Genomic DNA, 23,412 nt, shown 5'->3' with positions numbered 1-23,412 from the left:
TTTTTTTTTTGCGGTACGCGGGCCTCTCGCTGTTGTGGCCTCTCCAGTCGCGGAGCACAGGCTCTGGTCGCGCAGGCTCAGCGGCCATGGCTCACGGGCCCAGCAGCTCCGCGGCATGTGGGATCTTCCCGGACCGGGGCACGAACCCGTGTCCCCTGCATCGGCAGGCGGACTCTCAACCACTGCGCCACCAGGGAAGCCCAATGACCCTATTTTTAAATAAGGTCATTATGAAATACTGAGGCTTAGGACTTTCAACATATCTTTCTGGAGGACACATTTCAATCCATAATGGATGGTATCACAAAATTGTAGGGAAAGAAACCATTGCTCAAGAAATGACAATTTATTTAACTCTTTTGGACAAAAAATAAAGTTGCTTGGACACACCTTACACTTCAGCCCCAAATAAATTTCAAATGGATTAAAATTAAGCCTAAAATATGAAAAAGCAAAACAGAAAAATAGAAGAAAAATGACTACATCCTAGGAGGTCAAAGACTCTAACTATAGAAGCAGTAGTAGATGTTTGTCTAAATTTGTCAGAAACCCTTAAAATTAAAAAAATGAAAAAAAATACTAAGGCAGGGAAAACACTTGCAATAAATATGACAAACATATGCAGAATTCTTCAAACTCAATAAGAAAAACACTAATGCAACAATAGAAAAAAGTGATAAAATTGTGAACAGTTAGTATATTTCAATCAGACTTTAATGTAACATATTCAAAAATAAATTTAATGTAAAACCTGCATAAATAATAGGATAACCATGAAAACTATGTCTAAATATATGAGCAGAAAAGACCTGAAGGTAAATATCTCAAAATGTCAACAGGGGTTTTCCCTTGGTGCTGGAATTACTGTTGATTTTTATTTTCTTCCGTATATTTTCTGTATCCACCCAATACACATGTATTCTTTTTACAGATAAAAAAAGTTTTCTTTTAAAGGCCACCCACTCCAATTTATTTCTGTGCAAATAAAGATTGCTAAAATTGAATTGCTTAATGTAAAATTATAGCCCTAGTATACTAAATTAGTTTTCCAAACTGATGTAACAGAAATGCACAAAGTTGGCTCGAGACTGCTTGTATGTTAGAGATATATGTGTGTCGTATCATTTTTTTGGTTTTATTGCATATCTGAATGTTCTGAATTTCCTTTTCAGAACAAGTAGTACATACAGCATTAGTTTTGATGCTTTAAATGGGCCCTTTAAGTGGTTTGGCTTCCCAAGAGAAGTTCTTTGAATATCTCAGATCATGGGAACGAGGGTCAGGAATATGCAGACAGAGACTTCAGGCAGAATTTGGCTTTTAGACAACTTCCCCCAACTTGGGGGACCTTTGTTATACTCCAAGGTGCTCTTCTCTCCCTCTCTTCAGTCAGATTCCAGTTGTTGCCTTTCTAGTGCCTCTGACTGGACTATAAAAGCAGAGCTGTTAGTCACCCAGTCACTGGTGTGCATCTCTGCTAGTATGTTAAATGAAGACCTAAGGAATTTTTGGTTGTGGGAAGCTGTGTGTGTGTAGGTTGTACAGAGGGTGGGGAGAGGACTTCTTTTTCTTTTTAAGGTGAAAAATATTTCCGGTAATCTTCATTGCCATTGTTCTGATTTCTCTTTACTCCTCCAGAAAGGTTAATGACTCTTTGAACAAAGTTGCCCCAATTCACAGTACCCAACACTTGGGAAGTGACCAAAGGTAGCAAGGGAACTATGCCTGTATATTACAGGGTAGCAAGTTTGGAGGTTAGCAAGGAAGGGTAGCAAGGAAGTTGAGCACCATCCCTTTTTACTTTTTAAAAAATTAATTAATTAATTAATTAATTTTTGTCTGTGTTGGGTCTTCGTTGCTTCACGCAGGCTCTCTCTAGTTGCGGCGAGCGGGGACTACTCTTCGTTGCAGCGCACGGCCTTCTCATTGCGGTGGCTTCTCTTGTTGCGGAGTATGGGCTCTAAGCGTGTGGGCTTCAGTAGTTGTGGCACGCGGGCTCAGTAGTTGTGGCACGCGGGCTCAGTAGTTGTGGTGCATGGGACTAGTTGTTCCGCGACATGTGGGATCTTCCCGGACCAGGACTCAAACCCGTGTCCCCTGCATTGGCTGGCAGATTCTTAACCACTGGGCCACCAGGGAAGTCCCAGACCACCATCACGTTTGACCCGTAAAATAAAATATACTCAGGATTATAGTGTCTTTAACCCACATCTCTGGTTTGTGACTGAGTTGGGGGCAGATCTGCATTTTACTTGCAGATGGTCACTTAATATTTGTCTCATGAGTTTCATCGTTCTTGCCTTAATGGGATGATATAATTAATATAGTCAAATTGCATCACGAGGCTAGCTGACCATACATAAATTGTTAAATATAAATGGATAAACAGAGGTTCATTTTTTCCAACTGGCCCCATCTGATGGCAAAGGAAGTAGAACTGCCAAAAGCTAAGCCTGTGTTTTGAAATCAAGTAATTATTCTGGGTAGAGAAACTGACACAGGAAGGCACAGTGGCAAGCCAAGCATACCCCCGCCTAATGGGGTGTGTGGCATGTTAAATTGCCTTAAATTCCCTGAAGTGGTAGGTGTCTGGCAGGCTAAAAACAAAAGTCAGGAAAGTACTGATCCAAAATATATTGGTCATCTCTATTTGGAAGTGGATACTTTAAGCCAATCCCCCTTAGCATTCCTGTACTTTCATAACTCTTGTTGCCTTATCCGTAATTCTGAAGACATGACCTTTTTCGTTGGCCAGGTTCTAGACTAGAAGAAATTGTGCATCCAGCTCTGGCATTTGTCCCTTTGGAAAACGAATGAACTACTCAAAACTGTCTAAAAATCCTTTCTCAAATCTCCAGAGGAGATGATTTTCTCCTAGACTATGCAACCCAGCTATTGATACCCTCTCCCTGTGTCTGGCTGGTTAATTAACCTGGGCATGAAATTCTGGGGCGTCCCTCTCCTTTCATTCTCTCTCCCTCCCATTTTGCTTTTCTTCTCTTCTCTTCCTTCTTTCTCAAAGCAAAACACATTCCTCGACTTGCCTCTTGAATCTCAATTTAGCATTTTTCTCACTTGAAACCTGATCTTGAGGTCTTGTCTTACCCTCAGTCCCAATCAATTTATCAAAATATTTTTTCCAGATAAACATAGAGCACTTCCTCAGAGGAATTCCAGTGAGTAAATTTTCTCTGTCTCATTCCATTTATAACAGTGATGTTATGGAACTTGAAAAGTATAATATTAAAGACAAAACGTTGCCTTACTTAAAAGATAAACAATATTTATGATGCAATCCTTATGTATTGATCACTCTCCAAGTGATTTCCTTGCCTTCTCTTACTAGCTAACCTTTCTGGCAACCCTAAAAAATAAATGTTTTATTCCCTGTTATTAAGCAACTTGTCCGAAATCACACAGCTAGTAAATGGTGAAACTGGGATTTGGACGTAGGAGTTTGGTTTTTACTATGACATACACTTACATCTAGGGAGGCATGAAGGACATTAATTTTTTTAAATTTCTTTTTGACATTAAGTTTTGAACAAGGTATGAACAGAGAAGCAGGAGAGAGTATTAGATAAGTAAAATATATTTGGGAATAGGTACTCAAAAACTGCTTTATTAATTTATTAAATATTCTCTATTTTAGAATTGCTTTTTTTCACTGCTATAAAATTATTTTATTGTCATCATTCATTCATATATTGAGCATTTTTGCATTCCTTTTTATTTATTTATTTTTTAGTTTATTCTTTTTTATTGAATGAAAGATTTTTTTTTAAACATCTTTTTTGGATATAATTAGTTTACAATGGTGTGTTAGTTTCTACTGTATAACAAAGTGAATCAGCTATACGTAAACATATATCCCCATATCTCCTTCCTCTCGTGTCTCCCTCCCACCCTCCCTATCCCACCCCTTTAGGTGGACACAAAGCACCAAGCTGATCTCCCTGTGCTATGTGGCTGCTTCCCACTAGCTATCGATTTTACATTTGGTAGTGTACATATGTCCATGCCACTCTCTTGCTTTGTCCCAGCTTACCCTTCCCCCTCACTGTGTCCTCAAGTCCATTCTCTACGTCTGTGTCTTTATTGTTGTTCTGCCCCTAGGTTCTTCAGAACCATTTTTTTGTTTAGATTCCGTATATATGCGTTAGCATACGGTATTTGTTTTTCTCTTTCTGACTTACTTCACTCTGTATGACAGACTCTAGGTCCATCCACCTCACTACAAATAACTCAGTTTCGTTTCTTTTTATGGCTGAGTGATATTCCATTGTATATATGTGCCACATCTTTATCCATTCATCTGTCCATGGACACTTAGGTTGCTTCCATGTCCTGGCTATTGTAAATAGAGCTGCAATGAACATTGTTGTAGATGACTCTTTTTAAATTATGGTTTTCTCAGGGTATATGCCCAGGAGTGGGCTTGCTGGGTCGTATGGTAGTTCTATTTTTTTTTGAAGGAATGTCCATACTGTTCTCCATAGTGGCTGTATCAATTTACATTCCCACCAACAGTGCAAGAGGGTTCCCTTTTCTCCACACCCTCTCCAGCATTTATTGTTTGTAGTGAATGAAAGACTCTTTAAATTCTATAGTGCTTTACAATTTTCAAAAGTTTCACACACATGATTTCATATAATCTCATAATAACTCTTTTTTAAATGCTCTGCCCCTATATTGCCCCTCCTCCCTTCCCTCTCCCCATGGATAACCATCTGTTTGTTCTCTATATCTGTGAGTCTGCTTCTTTTTAGTTTTATTCACTAGTTTGTTGTAGTTTTTAGATTCCATATATAAGTGATATCATACAGCATTTATCTTTCTCTGTCTGACTTATTTTAATGCCCCCCAAGTCCATCCATGAGGCTGTAAATGGCAAGCCTTCATTCTTTTTTATGGCTGAGTAGTATTCCATTGTGTATATACACCACATCTTCTTTATCCATTCATCTGCTGAAGGACAATTACATTGCTTCCATACCTTGGTAATTGTAAGTAATGCTGCTATGAACATTGGGGTGAATGTATCCTTTTGAATTAATGTTTTTGTTTCTCATTTGGTATGTGAGCTAGTCTAGGCACAAAACAGTTCTTGACTTCAAGTTTGAGTTTTGTCTTCTAACCAGTTCAGAACCCAAGGAGGAAGTTGGGGCGGGGATGGGAGGTGGTGGTTAGGGGTGGCTTTTGTACCCTGCCAAACTCCACTCCTAGCTCCTAAATGAGGGATGGTCCTTCAGTCTCAGCCCCTAGGGCCAGTGCCCCATCCTACCCTGTTGGACATCCCTTTCTATTTAGATACTCATCTCTCCTTGGACTCTCTGTCTCCTCCTTGTTGGGTCTTCTAGCCCCTTCTGACCTCTGCTGCCTCCAGGGAAGAATGCTACTCACTTATCCATTCTGGATGGGGTGGGCTGAAAATGTATAGTATGTGTGACATCTGCAAGACAATCAGTACATATGCCCCTAGGCTTTCTGTGTAGTTTTTATGCCCTCTCTCTAGAACTGCGATCCCTAATGCCCTCTTCTCATATCTAGGCTTCTGTAAGTATCAAGCCCAGAAGGGTATATGGTGGTGAGAGTCAGAGGATAGAAACCATTTTTCTTCTATAAGCCATTGCTTTTATATCTCTGTGCTCCTGAATATCAGCAATGAGTATACTTTACTATTATAAAATGTACTTTTTGGCGAATGGCAGAATAGTGACTATTGCTTGGAAGGGACCACATTATTTTATATATATTTTTTTTGCTTAAAACAACACACTCCAGAAACTGACACACCATTGTAAAGCAATTATACCCCAATAAAGATGTTAAATAAAAAATAAATAAATAAAACGAAAAAACCCAACACACTCATACAATCATTATTACTACCATTATACCATTTTTTTAAATATGAAAGGACTTTCATATATATCATTTTACTTAATCCTCACAACAAGTTTTAGGAAGGTAAGTTAGATATGATTATCTGCTGTGAATCTCAAGTTTGTATGTTCTCCTTATTTCCTATCTACATTTTCTGGCCTGTGATTGTTATGTTCATGAAGATATGCTATCTTACCGTGTCTGGTTAGTTTTTCTAAACTCTTTTCCGTGGATTAACCTCTGTTTTATTCTTTTTTATTTCTTGGATTGACAGGATATAAAAATATTAAATAATAGTTTTACATTTGACATTTTTTATTGGTACTGACTTTAAAGAGAATGGCTCCAATATTCCCCCACTTTTTCCTATTTTTAAATTTTATTTTCCCTTTGTATTTTTTGAATGCTTTATTCTTTTCAGATAGCAAAATTACCATACATCATAAAAATTTTGGAAAATATCTTAAAAAGCACAGAGAAGAAAATAAAAATAAGTTAATATAAAAAACTCCACTTAGAAATAAACCTATAAACTATGTTGTGTCTATTCCTTCTAGCGTCTCATTTCTCTCAATTTTATACTATCATAAATTATTAAAGCTCCCAATTGTTATACATGTTTAATGTTTATAATTTTCCTATATTTTAAGGGATGCCATAATAAACATTTACTTACCTATATATTAGAATACTTCTGGGAAGTTCCTAGTAAAATTGCATAATCAATTTTAAAGCTTTTGATGAATTATACCAGATGGTTATTCAGAAAGTTTTACCAATATATGCTTTTAAAAATGTTGCGTGAGTCTATGTGTTTTACCACGTGCTAAATAATCGTAGGTATAATCATTGTTTCAATCTTTGCCTCCTTGATGAGTAAAGTAATACTTTAGTGTTGTTTCATTTTGTATGTTAAACTCTGATGAGGCTGAGTATTTTTGTGTGTATGAATTGCCTTTTCCCATCCTTGGCTCATTTTTTTTTTTAATCGAGGAGCTAATAAAAGAAAAAACCTTACTCTAAGAACTTTCTATACTAAATATATTAATCCCTTGTCGATTACATATTCTAATTAGCCTGTTATTTGCCTTTTTAATGGCATTTTAACAATTTTTTTGAATTTGAAAATTATGAATGGTTATTGAGTTTTACCAAGTATCTTATTGATACTTATTAATAGTTTTTCTTATTTTTAAATCTATACATGTGATACATTGCAGGAAGAAAAAGAAACCATATGTTGGACTATCCTTGTATTCCATAAACTCTTTTAGACATGTCATAATTTTGTTTGAATCTGATGATATTTTTCGGGAGAACAAATCATTTCGTGTTATTAGAGATGCCAATTATTTCCTGCCTTGGGGATTCTTCTGCAGCTGAGCTGTGGCACTGCCTTCCCAACTCCAAGTATCAGGTGACTGCTGTAGAATTGGACACCTGACCAGAGGGTTCCCTCAGTAGACTCACCAGAGACCAGGCTGGCATGACTCTTAGGAACGTGGAACTTTGAGTGATTCAACGGTGAGCACCTGAGCTGCAGGTGTGTTGGGCCACATACAAGATAAACAAGCAGCTATGCAAGAAACCCTGTGGTTCCTGAGAGGTGGGAGGTGCAGGGTGGCTTCTTGAGGGCTCTTGAGTTTCTCAAGTTTCCAATGAGTCTCAAAGGCACTGTCTGCCCCTGGATTCTGAGCCCCTCCAGGGTTCTTTCAATCATATACTTTCCTCTCTTTTAAGGTAGTTGGAGATTTCTGACTTATGCAACCAAAACGCCTTCAGTTGACACTCAGGATGTCACTGGCCTCCTTCAAAAATAGGAAAGGGGGCTTCCGTGGTGGCGCAGTGGTTGAGAATCCGCCTGCCAGTGCAGGGGACACGGGTTCGAGCCCTGGTCTGGGAAGATCCCACATGCTGCGGAGCAACTGGGCCCGTGAGCCACAACTACTGAGCCTGCGCGTCTGGAGCCTGTGCTCCGCAACAAGAGAGGCCGCGATAGTGAGAGGCCCACGCACCGCGATGAAGAGTGGCCCCCGCTCGCTGCAACTAGAGAAAGCTCTCGCACAGAAACAAAGACCCAACGCAGCCAAAAATTAAAAAATAATAAAAAAAAATACGAAGGGGACGAACTCAGCACTATCTGATCTGGAAGTTTCCCTTAAGCCCCACAGTTCTATAAGTCTATGGAATTAATGGTCCCCTTTATTGGGACAGTTTCTAAACCCAGCTTGGTAGAACTCTGGAATAACAAAGATTCAGTGAAAACCAGGAGCCAGATGGCGATGTGTTAAGACAGACCTCTTAAGACAGGAAGACATTTCCAATTTTCGAAAAATTGTGTTTCCTTAAAACCTGAAGGAGCATTTTGCTTCTCAGTCCCTGAATTGAACGAGTACCTCTGCTTCCTAAACAGTGTAATTTCAGCTGTCTGTGCTTCTCTTCACGTACCTCAGACTGGGCATCTGGCAGTGACAGGTAATCAAATCATATCGAGGGACACTGAGCCATCTGCCTTGATCTCAGTCCTCAGAACTGAGCTATTGGAAAGGGTTTCAGCTTTTCATCTGCAGCTTGCAAGCCCGCATGGTCCAGTTTTCTCAATGAAAGTATTGATTTAGGCCTTTAAAAATAATTCCCGGCCTTGCTGACATCAAGGAGACGACTCATAGCATCAAGATAAAAGAGAATCAGGCTGTGAATAAAGCCATTCAGTTTTCTTTTACGCACAAAACAAAAGTCTGAAATGCCCGCCTTCAATGGCCAAAAAAGAGCAGCGAGATAATTAGGACTTTAGGATTAAGAAAGCACAGTGTTGGGAGGTAATGAGGAGGTTGAGGGTGACAGCAATTCCTGGGCTGCTGTCAGACGGGATATATGAAGAGGGTTGGAGCTTATGCTCGATGCAAAGAAGGATACCTTTATTTCTGTTAAAGACTTGAATGTACAACAAACATCAAAACTGATTGGCTTTTAAATTACTTTTAAGTCCCTTAGTATCTTAGTCAGTTTGCTATAGCAGATTACACTAGACTAGATGACTTAAACAATAAATGTTTATTTCTCATGTTTCTGGAGGCTAGAAGTCCAAGGTCAGGGTGCCAGGATGCTCTTAGTGAGAGTCCATGTGGTTATGTCCTCACATGGCCTTTCCTTGGCATGTGCACAAAAAAAAAGAGGGAGAGAGATCTCATGTCTCTTCCTCTTTTTATAAGGGCACTTATAATCATGGGGACTCCACCCTTAAGGCCTAATTTCCTATTTACCACCACCAAATACCATCAAATTGGGGACAAAGTGTTTCGACAAAAGAGTTTTGAGAGGACACAAACATTCAGTCCATAGCACTTGGGAATACGTATTCTATTCAGGGGTCTTTGGATTGCATCTTAGGTTGAGTTTCCCATAAGTGGACCCTGAGATAAGGATTCATGGGAAAGTAGTTTATTAGGAAATGTCCCTAGGAGAAACTGGTAGGGGAGTGGGATTGTGCAAGAGTGTCAGATCAATATCTCACAGGGCATAACTCTTACTCAATCCTGCAGTAAGTAAAACCATCCAGAGTAAGGCAAGGGTTACAAATAGCTCCCAGGGGATGTAAATTCCCGGGTAGTTACAGCTCTTAAGACCAACAGGCTGGGCAGCCTGAGAGTAGTCCTCTAACAAAGAGCTGCAGGTACTGGTTGGTAGGAGTGAAACCACCTTGAGGGAAGGTCCTTGTGCAGGAAAAGGATCCATAGGGTATGGATGGTGCAAAAACAGCAAGTTGCAAGAAACAAAAACCCACCCAAGGTAACGTAAGCAAAGGGGTATCTCAGTTAAGATTTCATCTGGCTGCATATAATAAAAACTGGATTCAGCACCCAACCAAAAGAATTTATGTTTCTAATAAAATAAGAAGTTCAGAAGTTGGCAGTCTGGGATTGGTGTAGCTGCTTCCTGATGGTATCAGTGAACAGTGTTCCAGCTCAACCTTCTTGCTTTTTGCTTCATGCTTGCAAGACGGCTCTTCTACCTCCAGCCTCATGTGTGCATTCCTGTAGGAAGAAGAAGAGGAACAGAAAGAAGGCCATATGTGTATCAGGAAAACAAACACCAGAAATCTAGAACAGCCTTCTGATTATTTTTTATTGGCTCTGAGTTGCATAATTACCTTTAGATGTAAGGAATTCTGGGAAGTGGCATATGGCTCCCCTGAAAAGACTAACTTTTCTTTTAGTAAAGAAGAGAGAAAGGACAATGACTGGGCATCCAATAGGGGATTTTTTGCAAAAATACAGTGGGCCATCTTATGGGCATCCAAGGACAAGACACAAGCACAGCTTGGATTCCTGAGGGATGGTGCCAGAACTGGCCAATGAGGAGGCTGTGTTTTGTAAGTTAAGTCTGAATAGATAATGGAACAAGCCTGTGCAAAGAGGAGATACGTGAAGTGACAGCACACAGCACACACGCACACACACACGCCCTCATGCACGCTGGCTTAGTCCTGTGGCACTGTGAGCAGTGGCCAATGTTCGTGCTAAGCAGTTAGCTTGGCTGCACACGCCAAGGCTGGGACCTGGGTCCGGATGGTGGTGATGATGGCGACAGCAGCAGCAGAAGCAGCAATAGTGGCAGCAGTAGCCATAGCTCTGGAGAGAGGAGGGTCCGCGTTTGAAGACGATGCTAGGATCCATGGTGGGTGCCTGTCTGCTGATCTGGTCGTGGAGCCTATCTCTGGGGCACTGACACAAATCTTAAATCTTTGGCCAGGAACTGCTGGAGCTCAGCTGGTAAAACTTTGTCAGCAAATTATTACTAAATAAAAAAAGACACATGGGCATTGTAATAAAGCCTATCAGTGAGTTGCTAGAATTCTTCATAATTTAAAATCTCTGGTTTTGAAAACTGTTGCAACGTTGCCAAATACATATCCACAAGCCTAGAAATAGAAATTAAACTTAAAGATCATCACATCTGATGGAAAAGAACACTATTGTCATATGAAGCATCAGGTGAACCAATTATTAATGAAGGAAATCATTTTAAAATTAGTTTTCTCTTGTAATGGAAGATACAGTGATAGAATACATAAACAGATGTTTGAATTGTATATAAATCATGAAGTCAGATTTCTGTATAACCCCCACAAGTTACAGGAAATATAAGAGGAAATGTTAACATGCCATTGTTCAAATTTGCATTTAAAATTAGATCCAGACTTACATGAAAGGGATTTGTATGAAGGATCACATTTTTTAAGAAAAACTGTTCTGCAAGAATCATCAGCTCTAGATGTACTGATATTTGTATTTCAAAATAAATAATCAGAAAATTTCCCCAAAGTTTTCACAGCCTATAAAATACTCTTAACGGCTCCAGTAACTGGAGTTATCAGAAGATAGACATGGGCTTCCCTGGTGGCGCAGTGGTTGGGAGTCCGCCTGCTGATGCGGGGGACGCGGGTTCGTGCCCCCGTCCGGGAAGATCTCACATGCCACGGAGCGGCTGGGCCCATGAGCCATGGCCGCTGAGCCTGCGCGTCCGGAGCCTGTGCTCCGCAACGGGAGAGGCCGCAACAGTGAGAGGCCCGCGTACCGCAAAAAAAAAAAAAAAAAAAAAAAATTCGATCTTGAATTTTCCAAGAGCATCTCACATTGCTTTCAATATCAATTGAAAATGAAGTTGCTAAAAGTATAAATTTTGATGGCCTAATAATTATGTTTGCAGTAGTGAGCCAGAAAAGCCTAATGATCAATCAAGCCACCACACTAATAAACTATTATTTATTGTGTTATATGAGATCGTGACACAAAAGAATATTATTTTGTTCATTTTGTAAGTTCAATTCGTAAATGATTCCTATGTGTCACGATTATTCCCTTGTTATGGACTGAATTCTGTCCCCTGTCCCCAGTTCATATGTTGAAATCCTAATAACCTTCTATGTGACTGTAGTTGGAGACAAGGCCATTAAAGAAGTAATTAAAGTTAAATAAGGTCATAAGGCTTGGGCTCTAATCTCATAGGACAAGTGTCCTCATAAGAAGAGGAAGAGACGCTCGACATGTCTCTCTTTCTGTGTGCACAGAGTAAGGGTTGTATGAGATACACCAAGAAGGCAGCCATCTGCAAGCCAGGAAGAGAGGTCTTACCAGAAACCCTAGCAGCACCTTGATCTTGGACTTCTAGTTTCCAGAACTGTGAGAAAGTAAATTTCTGTTCTGTAAGCCACCCAGTATGTGATACCTTGTTAAGGCAGCCTTAGCTGACTAATATACCCCTGTACATTTTATGAATAATTTTAAAGGAAAAATCTTTATATTTTAGTACCTTTAGTGGCATTTTCCCCCTTGCTTTTGAATAAGGGGGTCCACATTTCCATTATGTGCTGAACCCTGCCAATTATATAGCTGGTCATTCTCTGAATTGAGGTCACACTCTGCGTCTCTCCTAGGGTCTCTTCTCTCTGCTTCCTTTCTTTCTAATCAGCTTTTCATGGTTGCATATAACCCAACAGGCCACTTCCATCCCGATTCTACATGACCTTTTAGGTCAAGTGCTCAACATCAACCCATTAGTTTCATCTCAGAGCCCTGACTCTATATTTCCAAGGGAAAGAATCTAACTGGCTTGGCCACACATGTGTTCCTGGATGTCCAGGCCTCCAGCTGCAGGAGCTGAGATGGAAGACGATTCCAAAGGCTGAGGACTGGGCTTGTGCTCTTAAGTGAGGCAATTAAAATGCATACGTGGGGACTTCCTTGGTGGTCCAGTGGGTAAGACTCTGTGCTCCCAATGCAGGGGGCCCGGGTTCAATCCCTGGTCGAGGAACTAGATCCCGCATACATGCCACAACTAAGACCTGGTGCAGGCAAAATAAATAAGTAAATAAATAATTTAAAAGAAACAATAAAATGCACATGGGGAGGATAACTGGCTTCAATTCCAAGCTCAACTTCTTTTCTAAGGGTGTGCGCTATCTTCACTCCTAAATGTAACCAACCTCAGTTTAAAAAGGAAAAGCAGAAACCACTGCTCTGTGCTAGCAAGTATTTCAGGGCTGTGTTGCTCAGTTCTCCATCTACAAAGAACCCATTAAGAATAGGATTAGGTGGAAATTTTCAACAGAATAATGCAATGTCCGTGAATTTTTAGTTGAGGATCCTCAATTCATTCCAACATGGATTTTTGACATACTGTCTCACTTAACATTAAACTGTATTTGAAAAAGTTAAACAGCCAAGATATAAATAAAAATAGCAACATAAATATTTTCCAATGAGATAAATTTTAATAACATTTTTGGGTTAGATTCATACCTATAATTTTTAAAATGTACTAAAATCAGGAGTCTTGCTATACATTTCCAGAAGCAAACTTGGAAGAGTCCTGTTGAATTAAACGTACAAATTAAAATCATTGATTACTGACAACTACCATATGCTATCACTTATATGTGGAATCTAAAATATGACACAAATGAACTTATTTACAAAACAGAAACAGGCTCACAGACAAAGAAAACAAAATTATGGTTACCAAAGGGGAAAGGAGATGCGGGAGGGATAGACTAGGAGTTTGGAATTAGCAGATACAAATTACTATATATAAAATAGATAAACAACAAGGTCCTACTGTATAGCACAGGGAACTATATTCAATATCCTATAATAAACCATAATGGAAAAGAATATGAAAAAGAATATATATATATATATATATATATATATATATATATATATATAACTGAATCACTTTGCTATACACCAAAAACTAACACAGCATTATAAATCCACTCTGCTTCAATAAAATAATCACCAATTACCAAAAAGTTTAATATAGTCACACCTTAGTTACCTAGAATTCAGGCTTATTGACAACTCCTGCAATCTGGAACCCAGCAATGGAACAAAGTTCCCTGAGGTACTGAGACATCTCTCACAGAATCAGTGCACTGAAGCTCATTTGCGTTAATTGTAGATGCGGGACCCAGTCAGAGCCCGCTCACCCTTACTTTATACTCTCTCTAAATAATTTTGATTTTCTGGTTTGCCAGCCCACAGCAGATTAAAACCCCAAATTTATTAGGATAGTGGAAATAAGTGAATGGAAAGCAGAAATGCTGCTAAAACATATAAAGTGATTATTGACATTGGAGAGGAAACTGAAAGAAGGAACTGTAAAACCACAGTAGTTTGGAGACATTTAATGCACACATGCATCCATTTTGCATTCTCACATACATTTAATGAACATAAGCCAAGTGCCTCCTATTAGCCCATCACTGTGCTTGGTGTCCAGGAAACTCAGTGCCTACCCACAAGGGCTTATAATCCAGCATAAAGATTGACAAATAAAAATGCCATTATGATATAGTAGGGCGAATGGTTAAGTGCTGGATAAGACTGAGCCCAGGGCCATGAGCCAGAATACATTTAAAGTGTTCCGGGTGAGACGCGAAGAAGCCCTAATTAAGACAGTGGAAATGAAGAAATGTGTGAGATATGAAAGATCAAGGAGGTAGAATTTCCACTTCAGGATGACTGATGAGTTGGGAGAGGTGAGGGAGAAGGAAAAGTCAAGGATGGCTCTGAGATTTCTGGCTGGCATGAAGAAACAGTGAGAGGCTCCAATCTCTCCAATAAGGGCATCACCTTATTACAGCTGACATTTTAAAGGAAGACTTGGGAATCATGACATAAGGTCAGGGAAGTATGAAATCCATTTAGTAGTGATTTTCTGTATTGGGGAATAAAACACCTCATTGTAAATGAACGGTATACAGAGAAGTCCTTGTAAGTTCCTTGAGGGCAGGACATACATGATTTATCCTGGTGTCCCCAGTGCCCAAATCTGGTAGGTGCTTAATAATAATTTATTTATTTGACTTATAGAAACCAATTAGAATCACTCTGACCTTTTCTAGTCATCTCCCTTTAGGGAGTAAGATAAAACGGAGGAAATTTGTAAATGTCTTTCGTGCTTGAGCAGATAGCTATTGGCTCCAGACACAATCTTTCAAACAGAATTTTTCTTAAGGCAACTGAAAAGTCTGTGTTGTCATATTGGATCAGATCTTCTGAAGACCCTGGCAAGTAGCCTTTCCATCTCCTTAGATTTCCAGTGGCTTTTACAAAAGTAGCAGACACCAATTCGCTCTCTGATGCTGTAGGATCTGGAAGGACGCTGGCAGTGCCACCTCAGGGCAGCGGGAGTGGCCCTGTGTACTCATAGGCACTCTGCGTGCTCACAGGTCCAGGGATACGTGTGCAGTAGGAGCCTGTCATTCCCTAAAGGCAAGGAGGCCTCATTCAGCCTTCCTGACCAAGTCCTCATGGGAATCTATTCAGAAAAGAAGTTTATCTCCAAGTGGCAACTTGTAAACAATTAATTAAGTCAAGATGCACTTAAAAGAAAAGCTCAGAATTAGGTCAGGGTTGAATGAAGGGAAAACACAGTCTAGATGCATTATGGAGCTTCTCTGAAAAGAACTGTTTTCGTGATTTTAATCACTGACATCTACTGGAGCAATGTAATTTTCTTTTATTTGAATGTTTAATTTTGGAAGTTAAGCCTGAGAAACAGAAGCATTTTATCCTTTATCAGATAGCTATGAGTCATGATTGATACGTATGAAAAAATGAGTTATAAAATCTCAGTTGGCTTTGAAGCAGGAACAGAAACAAGAGAAAATAAGAATCACATTGTGTAAGGAAAACCAACTTCCAAAAACACTCCTGAGGATGTTCATCCTTGCCCATGAAATATAACTTCCTCTATCAGATTGCTAAATTTGTGAGATCAAATAGCAGATTTTGTCACTACAAAATCTCTAGTTGGATCAACACTATACTGCAAGGATATGGGTGTGCGAATTCAAACGACACTGGGCAGTGGGCCTTCTTGGTCTTTATGTCTTATTCTTTATGTCTCTCGGTTGGAGGAGCCATGCTTTTATTTCTTTTGAAACCCTCCCTCCCCGTCCCCCGCGAGCAGCTGGGATTTTCTGTAAACCTGAAAGTTGTTCAGTAAGTGTGGCTGGCTAGTTGCCAGGTAGAGGTGAACTGTTCCCACTTCAGCCACCTCTGGGTGGGGAAATCATTCTGGAAGCATTTAGCTGGGAAGGGGGCCGCCAAGGAAAGGGCACACAGCCTAGCTCCTGGGGGCAGAGAGAGGCTCATCACCTCTCCCTGGACTTGCTGCCCCCGACCAGGGGCTGTGGGATTGCGGGAGGGCTTGGTCAGCTCAACGTTCACCTGGGAGCAGGTGGGGCCTGTAGATAGGCAGGCAAAGGAGGCGCCTGGGGGCGGCAGGGTACGGGCAGGCAGCGCGGGGCGCAGGGACTAACCCTGTACCGTTTCTGAATGTAAGTGGAGGGGGCGCGCTGAGAATGGGCTCTCCTGTCACGAACGGCTCCTCGTCCTTAGGGGAGGGTGATGAAGCCGACTCTCTTCTGAAACGACCGTTGGACCCGAAGGAGTCAGTCTGGGATGTAAAGGTCAGTGGCTTTGCCTGCTGCACTTCACGGAAGACGGTCGGTGCGCTCTGCCTTCCCGCGCTGAGCCAGCCACCTCCCTGGAAGCTGAGCCTCAGGAACGCTCCGCGGAAGGAAAGGCGGCAGGGGCTGCACCTGCTCGCAACTGCTTCCCACTCCGGCTTTCTCAGAGTCCTGACCCCGGCAGCAGCGTGGAACTCAAGTCAGCAGATGCTCAGGGATGTGAAGACGGCTTGGGCGGCTCCGCAGTTGAGGGCATATGTAGGAACCAGAGGCGGGAACCTTCTCTGTCAGAGACAGGCCGAGTTTATGTATTCGTAGATGAATTCTGGGCTTGTCTGAAATTTTGCTGGGGGTCTCCAAATGTAATCCTTAGGCGCTGATTTCTGTACTTTCCCTGGAAATACAGCTATGACTCAGAGATATTTATGTTCACTAACTGCCTTATCAGATACGTAGGGTCTTTAATAATTATTTTCTATCATACCTACCACCTAGCCTTGAATGCTGTTTAAAAGGCAGACTTATTGAGGGTTAGGGCCCTTGCTCCTACAAATATATTTGCATTTCGGATTCTAAACAAACCAAACATGGCTTCCTAAGAGAGCATCTGTTTATATCTAGCAGTATTGAAATATTCAGCTAATTCATTCCACTTACAACTACAAAGTTTACTTTGGTTCTTTTAAATAGTTAAAATTAAATGTTCCCAAGGTTGTATGAGCTCCTTTTTCTGGGACTGCGTTGAAGAGCTATCATTATTCTTCGGGTGGTAGACTGCGCTGTTTGCTAATTTCCAGCCTGATAGACGTCTCAGGGGACGATTCACCGTCAGCGTGCCTATCAGGTTTTACTTCCTAATTTCAAATACATTTTTGAATGTTCCTCTCTGAGTTTATACACTGTGCCTATACTTATAACATTGTTGGAAGGATGTAGTTCATTTAATTCTCACTGTTCCATCCTAATTACTTTATCTGTGAGTCTTTGGTCTTTAAAAATGCGATAGCTAGGGCTTCCCTGGTGGCGCAGTTGTTGAGAGTCCGCCTGCCGATGCAGGGAACACGGGTTCGTGCCCTGGTCCGGGAAGATCCCACATGCCATGGAGCAGCTGGGCCCGTGAGCCATGTCCACTGAGCCTGCGCGTCCGGAGCCTGTGCTCCGCAACGGGAGAGGCCACAACAGTGAGAGGCCTGCGTAACGCAAAAAAAAAAAAAAAAAAAAAAAAAAAAAAAAAAAAAATGCGATAGCTAGAGGCCTCTCTGTCCTTGAGGGTGGTGCGGGTAATAGCAAGAATGTGCTCCTAATAGAATTTCCACACTTTTCTAAATGTCACAAGTGATGCATGACCATGATGAAAATGAGAAAACATGTAAGCAGAAAGAAAAACAATGCATTCTTATATGCATATTTATAAAAAGTATTTATAAAAATGTATATTTGTAAAAATGTGATTCATTTCATCACTTTTTAATATTTTCCTGCTTAATATAATATGAACATGTTCCTTGATTCTAATGGTTGCCTAATTTTGCCTTGTATGGATGTAACAAAATTAATCTTTTGTTGCTGGAGATTCAAATTATTTAAAAATCTTTGCTATGGTCAATGCAGTGATGAACATAGTTATATTCCTGTGCATTTGCTCAAGTATTTTTGCAAGATGAATTTCCTGAACCCAGTTTCTTTTTGACAGTAGCTTTGCTCATGGCCTCAAGTGGCCTCCCCCTTCAGTGGGACTTGATTCTCCCAACACAGAAGCTTTTGCCTCTACTTGATTCTTCATATTAGTTTTTCTGATCTCGAGTCTTCATTTTAGTTGCTGTATCTCACTTTGGGATTTTTTTTACTTTTCAGTTTTGGCTGTGTTGGGTCTTCGTTTCTCTCTTTTTTAAAGTGAAGGTGACCACTATCTACCTGCACACAGTCGTCCAGATTCAGTCAACTGATGTTTGTCGACTGCATCACATCATATCCGTCTCCTGCATAAAACTTTCTGGTGGCTTCTCATTGTCATTAAAGTGTAACCCAAACGTCTTACAGCTGCTACATATGGTCTTCATATGATATCACTTACATGTGGAATCTAAAATATGGCACAAATGAAGTTGTCTGCAAAACGAAAACAGACTCACAGACCTAGAGAACAGACTTGTAGCTGCCAAGGGGAATGGGGTGTGGGGGAGGGATGGGGTGGGAGTTTGGGATTAGCAGGTGCAAACTCATATACAGAATGGATAAACAACAAGGTCCTACTGTGGAGTACAGGGAACTGTATTCAGTATCCCGTAATAAACTAAAATGGAGAAAATATGAAAAAGACTATATATATACATATTACCGAATCACTTTGCTGTCAGCAGAAATTAACACAGCATCAACTACATCTTAAAAAAAAAAAAAGCTCCTGGTTTTTACCTGCCCCCTGCCTTCATCTTCTTCCAGGTTCCTCCTCGCTCACTATGTACTACCTGCCTTCCTTCTGACCTTCCCTTCAAACTGCAAGTACATGTACATCCCAGAGACTTAGCACTTGCCCTTCCCTCGGCCAAGAACCCCTTTCTGGAATATATTTTTGGTTTGGTAATTAAAAACTCATTGTTAAACCCAAGGTCACCTATTCTACTATGTTTTCTTCTGAAAGTTTCATAGTTTTGCATTTTAAATTTAGGTCTGTGCTCCATTTTGAGTTAATTTTTGTGAGAGGTGCAAAGTCTTTGTCTAGGTTATTTTTTTTGCCTGTGGATGTCTAATTGTTCCAACACCATTTATTGAATACATTATCCTTTCTCAATTCAATTATTGAATTGCCTTTGTGGCTGGATCAAAGATCAGTAAACTACATTTGTGTGGGTATATTTCTGGGCACTAATTCACATAATTTTCAAGATTCATTTATTCATATTTTCCATCAGCAAATATTTACTGAGAAACTACTATATAATAGACACTTATTTAGGTGCTAGGAACATAGAGTGAAAAAAAAGGTCAAAATCCCTGCCTTCAATATTTTGGTCCACTTGGCCCTATGAAACATCTTTACTCATGAAACTACTAAAATCAAAGCTTTGATCAATCCACTATCAGAGATCTTAACTTTGGATCTAAACAGAGATGTAGCCTCACTGAACACAACTCACCGTACCTGAAAAGAGTTCGTGTTGATATATTCCAGTATTCTCATTGACTTGACCCAAATTGATCAATTCAGGTAAATATAATTTGAAACCTTAAAAAAAATCCCTGCCTTCATGGAGTTTACATTCTAGAAGTTAGGTAATATATTACATGTAAGAATATTTTTAGAGTTATTCACATTCCTTTCCCAACTAAGTACAGTGTGCCCTTAAATGCCCCTGTCTTTGCTCACACTTTCCCATGCACTTGCTTGTTCATCACAAGTTTGAGCTGAGTGCTGCGCACTGTTCAAGGTGCTGGGCTATGAAGAGACCCCCTTCCCTCCCATCTCTGTTCATTCGATTCTCACTTTCTCTAGCTGTTGGAAAAGAACGATAATATGATATTTAGACCTAGGCATACCTGAGACCTTGAGTACACTAAGAAACGAGATACTGGCTAAGTTGTATTTACCAGCTTACTCTGATGCTTCCAGCAAAGAAACCTCTACTTCAGTGCTAACTACCTTGGGCTTTTCTGTATAATTGGAAGGAGAACAGATAATATTTATTCAGGTTGAAGGGTGATATAGGCAATGTTTCTAAATTGTAAACCACTCTTAACCTGTCATTTATTTGTACTTCTTTGATACATAGCTGTCTGGTCCTGGTCTCAGAGTCAGAAAGAGATTTATGGAAACAAGATGGGTCCTGAGCCTTATTTGTGTGAAGTGTTCCCTTTTCTGACAACCCAAAACCTTCATTAAGGAAAAAAAAATGATAAAAGAGACTTGCTTAGGCAGGATAGCAATGACAAGGAGAAATAATTTTTAAAAAGACACTGGTTTTTAGACTCACACTGTTTTTTTGTAAGGGAGAGAGCTCAGAAGAGTCTGTCTAGTGCCAAATGCTTCAGGTGGGAATTTTTCTTTTTCTTTTTTTAAAAATATAACACTTCACTCCTTATTTATTTATTTATCTATTATTATTTTTTTTGCGGTATGCGGGCCTCTCACTGTTGTGGCCTCTCCCGTTGCGGAGCACAGGCTCCGGATGCGCAGGCCCAGCAGCCATGGCTCACGGGCCCAGCCGCTCCGCGGCATGTGGGATCTTCTCGGACCAGGGCGCGAACCCGTGTCCGCTGCATCGGCAGGTGGACTCTCAACCACTGCGCAGCCAGGGAAGCCCCTTATTTTGTTATTTTTATTAAAAAAATATTTTTTTTGGCCGCACAATGCGGCCTGCAGTATCCTAGTTCCCCAACCAAGGATCAAACCCAGCCCCACGGCAGTGAAAGTGCAAAGTCCTAATCACTGGACTGACAGGGAAGTCCCCCAGGTAAGAATTTCTAAGCTCTTGTACATCACATTCAGGGAAAGGCACTACTTGGCTCGCCTTAGCTGTCCACAAAGAGCAGGTCTATGGCAATTTACGAAAAACAGGATGAGTGACTAGCTAGTGAACTGCCTGGAAGAAAAAGGAGAAAAGGGGGGGAAATAAAGAAGATCCCAAATATTGTTTTTTCATAGTAGACATTTAGAGGCAGAAGAGAACTTAAAGACCACCTATGTCAACCCCCAGCCCCATGGAGGAATCCTCTCTGCAAAAGCGTCAGCAGAAACCAGCCCATGCTTGAACCTTTCCTGTGACAGGGAACTCAGTTCCTCATATGGTTATGAATTACGAGCTGCCACTTAATTATAGAAAGCCCTTCCTTCCTTGGAACTGAACTCTGCCTTCTAGCAACTCCCAAATATGTGTCCTAATTTCTTTCTCTGGAGCAATAAACACGTGGCCAATGTCCTCACTCATAGAAAAGTCCTGTGCATGTGGCAGTTGTTTGGACTTCACTAAGCCCTGGATTCCCTCCACACTTCCCCTTATGTCCTGGCTCCTGGGCTCTCTTTGAGACGCTTTTTGGTTGTTCAAGCCTTTGTTAAAATGTGATGCTCAGAATGAACATACACTCTAGGTTTTTGAAACTGGGGTTAAGATCATGTGGGTGGCTAAGAAGAAATATTAGCACACCTTAATTATACTTCTGTTTATACTTCATTTGGGGGAAAGTTAAATGTTTAAAGTTCATCGTTATGCCTGGATTAAAGGCGTTTCCACTTGAAAGTGTTTAAATTTGTAATTTTGCAAATTTTTCATTTTGGAAGCTGCTGGCAACAAGCTGGCTGGAAATATGGGACTTAGGAAAAGCAAACACATTCTATTTGCCAATGGTCACTAAGCATGTGTAACCAAGGCAAGCTTATTACAGAAAGGAACAGTTAGCTGGAGTGTAAAGGCAGAGCATTTGAAAGTCGTAATCCTTCTCTGCATCCTAAAAGCAGCAGAGATCAACTATTAGCTGCTTCATAAGGAAGGGATTTATTTACATTATGTAATTTTTGTCAGTGGGACTGCCTGCCTGCCTGCCTGAGATCTTTTATTTTTGCGGTACGCGGGCCTCTCACTGCTGTGGCCTCTCCCGTTGCGGAGCACAGGCTCCGGACGCGCAGGCTCAGCGGCCGTGGCTCACTGGCCCAGCCGCTCCGCGGCATGTGGGATCCTCCCGGACCGGGGCACAAACCCGTGTCCTTGCATCGGCAGGCGGACTCTCAACCACTGCGCCACCAGGAAAGCCCGCCTGAGATCTTTTTAACTCATTATTACCTGTGAGTAGGAGAAGGTGCTTGCATTTCAGAAGTTTGTGTGAATCACGTGTCCTCCTCACTTCCTGCCAGGGCTCAGGTATTCACTCTTTGAATAATGGCAGTTCTCAGCCGAGCCAAGGCACGCCCTTCACCACGGAAACCCAATGAATCAATTGGTCAATAGTTCTTTTCTGTTCAGAATTTTAGGCATAATCAAATCTTGGGAAACTAAGAAGATCGGTAAACAGAATATCGTCATAAAATACTTGTTTCCGACTTGCAAGGGAAAATGTTTAAGAGCGATCATCATTCCAAATAGCTTTACCAATGGTACAAAGCTGACACTGGTTATGGAACCTATGAGAATGACACAAAATTTAGGGGCTTTGGGGTACCATTATTGTTTTCCTTAATTAAATATATACACATTAGAGGATATATTAATACATATGTGCAGTTTAAAGAAGAATAATCAAAGGAATACACTGCTTCTACCATGTTTAAGGAGACTGTTACTAGTTCCGCTGAAGTTTCCGTGAGCTCTGTGCACTCCCATCCCCTTCAGTCCACGGGGGGAATCCATGATCTTAAACTTTGTGTTAATCATTTCCTTGCCTTTCTTTATAGTTTTACCATGTATATATGACTAGTGTTTAATTTTGTATTTCTCGAGATGTTATGTAAATGGATTTATCCTCTGTATATTCTCTAGAAACCACTATTTTTGCTCAACACGCCTGTGAGATTCACGTTGCCATGTGGACGTGTAGTTCCTTCCTGTCCATGGCTTTCTTCCGCTGATAGATAAATACACTCATTTTGTGTCAGGCACTCTTCTAAGAACTTTCAATATATTGATTCCTTTAAACCTCCCACAACCCTAGGAGGTAGGGACAATTATTATCCTTATTTCATAGATGAGGGAAGTTGGTCCCAAAAGGTTAAATAAATTGCCTAAGGTAATGTGGATGAAAAATGTCGCCTGCCGTATCCTGACGGTGCACGCTGAGGTGTTTCAGGATGGAGAAAAGCAGGACGTTGGCCATAGATAGTTAAGGTGCATATCAAAGGAATGATTTCAATGAGCCCAGACTCTTGGATCTTCCCAGACATGGAAAAGCACTAAATTCATTAACTTGATATGTCTGGTTTTCTTTAATTAGCAGTAGTCTTTTGATGTTCTGATTGATCGTGTTTTTTTTTTAATTTTTATTTTATATTGGAGCATAGTTGATTAACAATGTTGTGTGAGTTTCAGGTGTACAACAGTGATTCAGTTACACATATACAT

General features: G+C 40.6%; 1 protein-coding gene across 2 annotated transcripts in view; it reads right to left on the bottom strand.

Annotated features, from left to right (window-relative positions):
• Positions 1 to 8,921: 8,921 nt before the first annotated feature.
• IL20RA (interleukin 20 receptor subunit alpha) overlaps positions 8,922 to 23,412 on the bottom strand; it is a 55,107-nt gene continuing 40,616 nt past the window's right edge. Inside the window, exons 8-9 of one of the 2 annotated variants that reach the window (XR_009543780.1) lie at positions 10,037 to 10,683; positions 8,922 to 9,920 (exon numbers count right to left, since the gene is read on the bottom strand). The gene's annotated coding sequence lies outside the window, so the exon portion shown is untranslated. The remainder of the gene's footprint in view (positions 9,921 to 10,036; positions 10,684 to 23,412) is intronic. The other variant, XR_009543783.1, reaches the window with a different exon arrangement.

This window comes from Lagenorhynchus albirostris, chromosome 12 (assembly GCF_949774975.1).
Source record: "Lagenorhynchus albirostris chromosome 12, mLagAlb1.1, whole genome shotgun sequence".
In the NCBI taxonomy this organism is placed as follows: domain Eukaryota; kingdom Metazoa; phylum Chordata; class Mammalia; order Artiodactyla; family Delphinidae; genus Lagenorhynchus; species Lagenorhynchus albirostris.
This window is presented reverse-complemented; position numbering and strand designations above follow the sequence as displayed.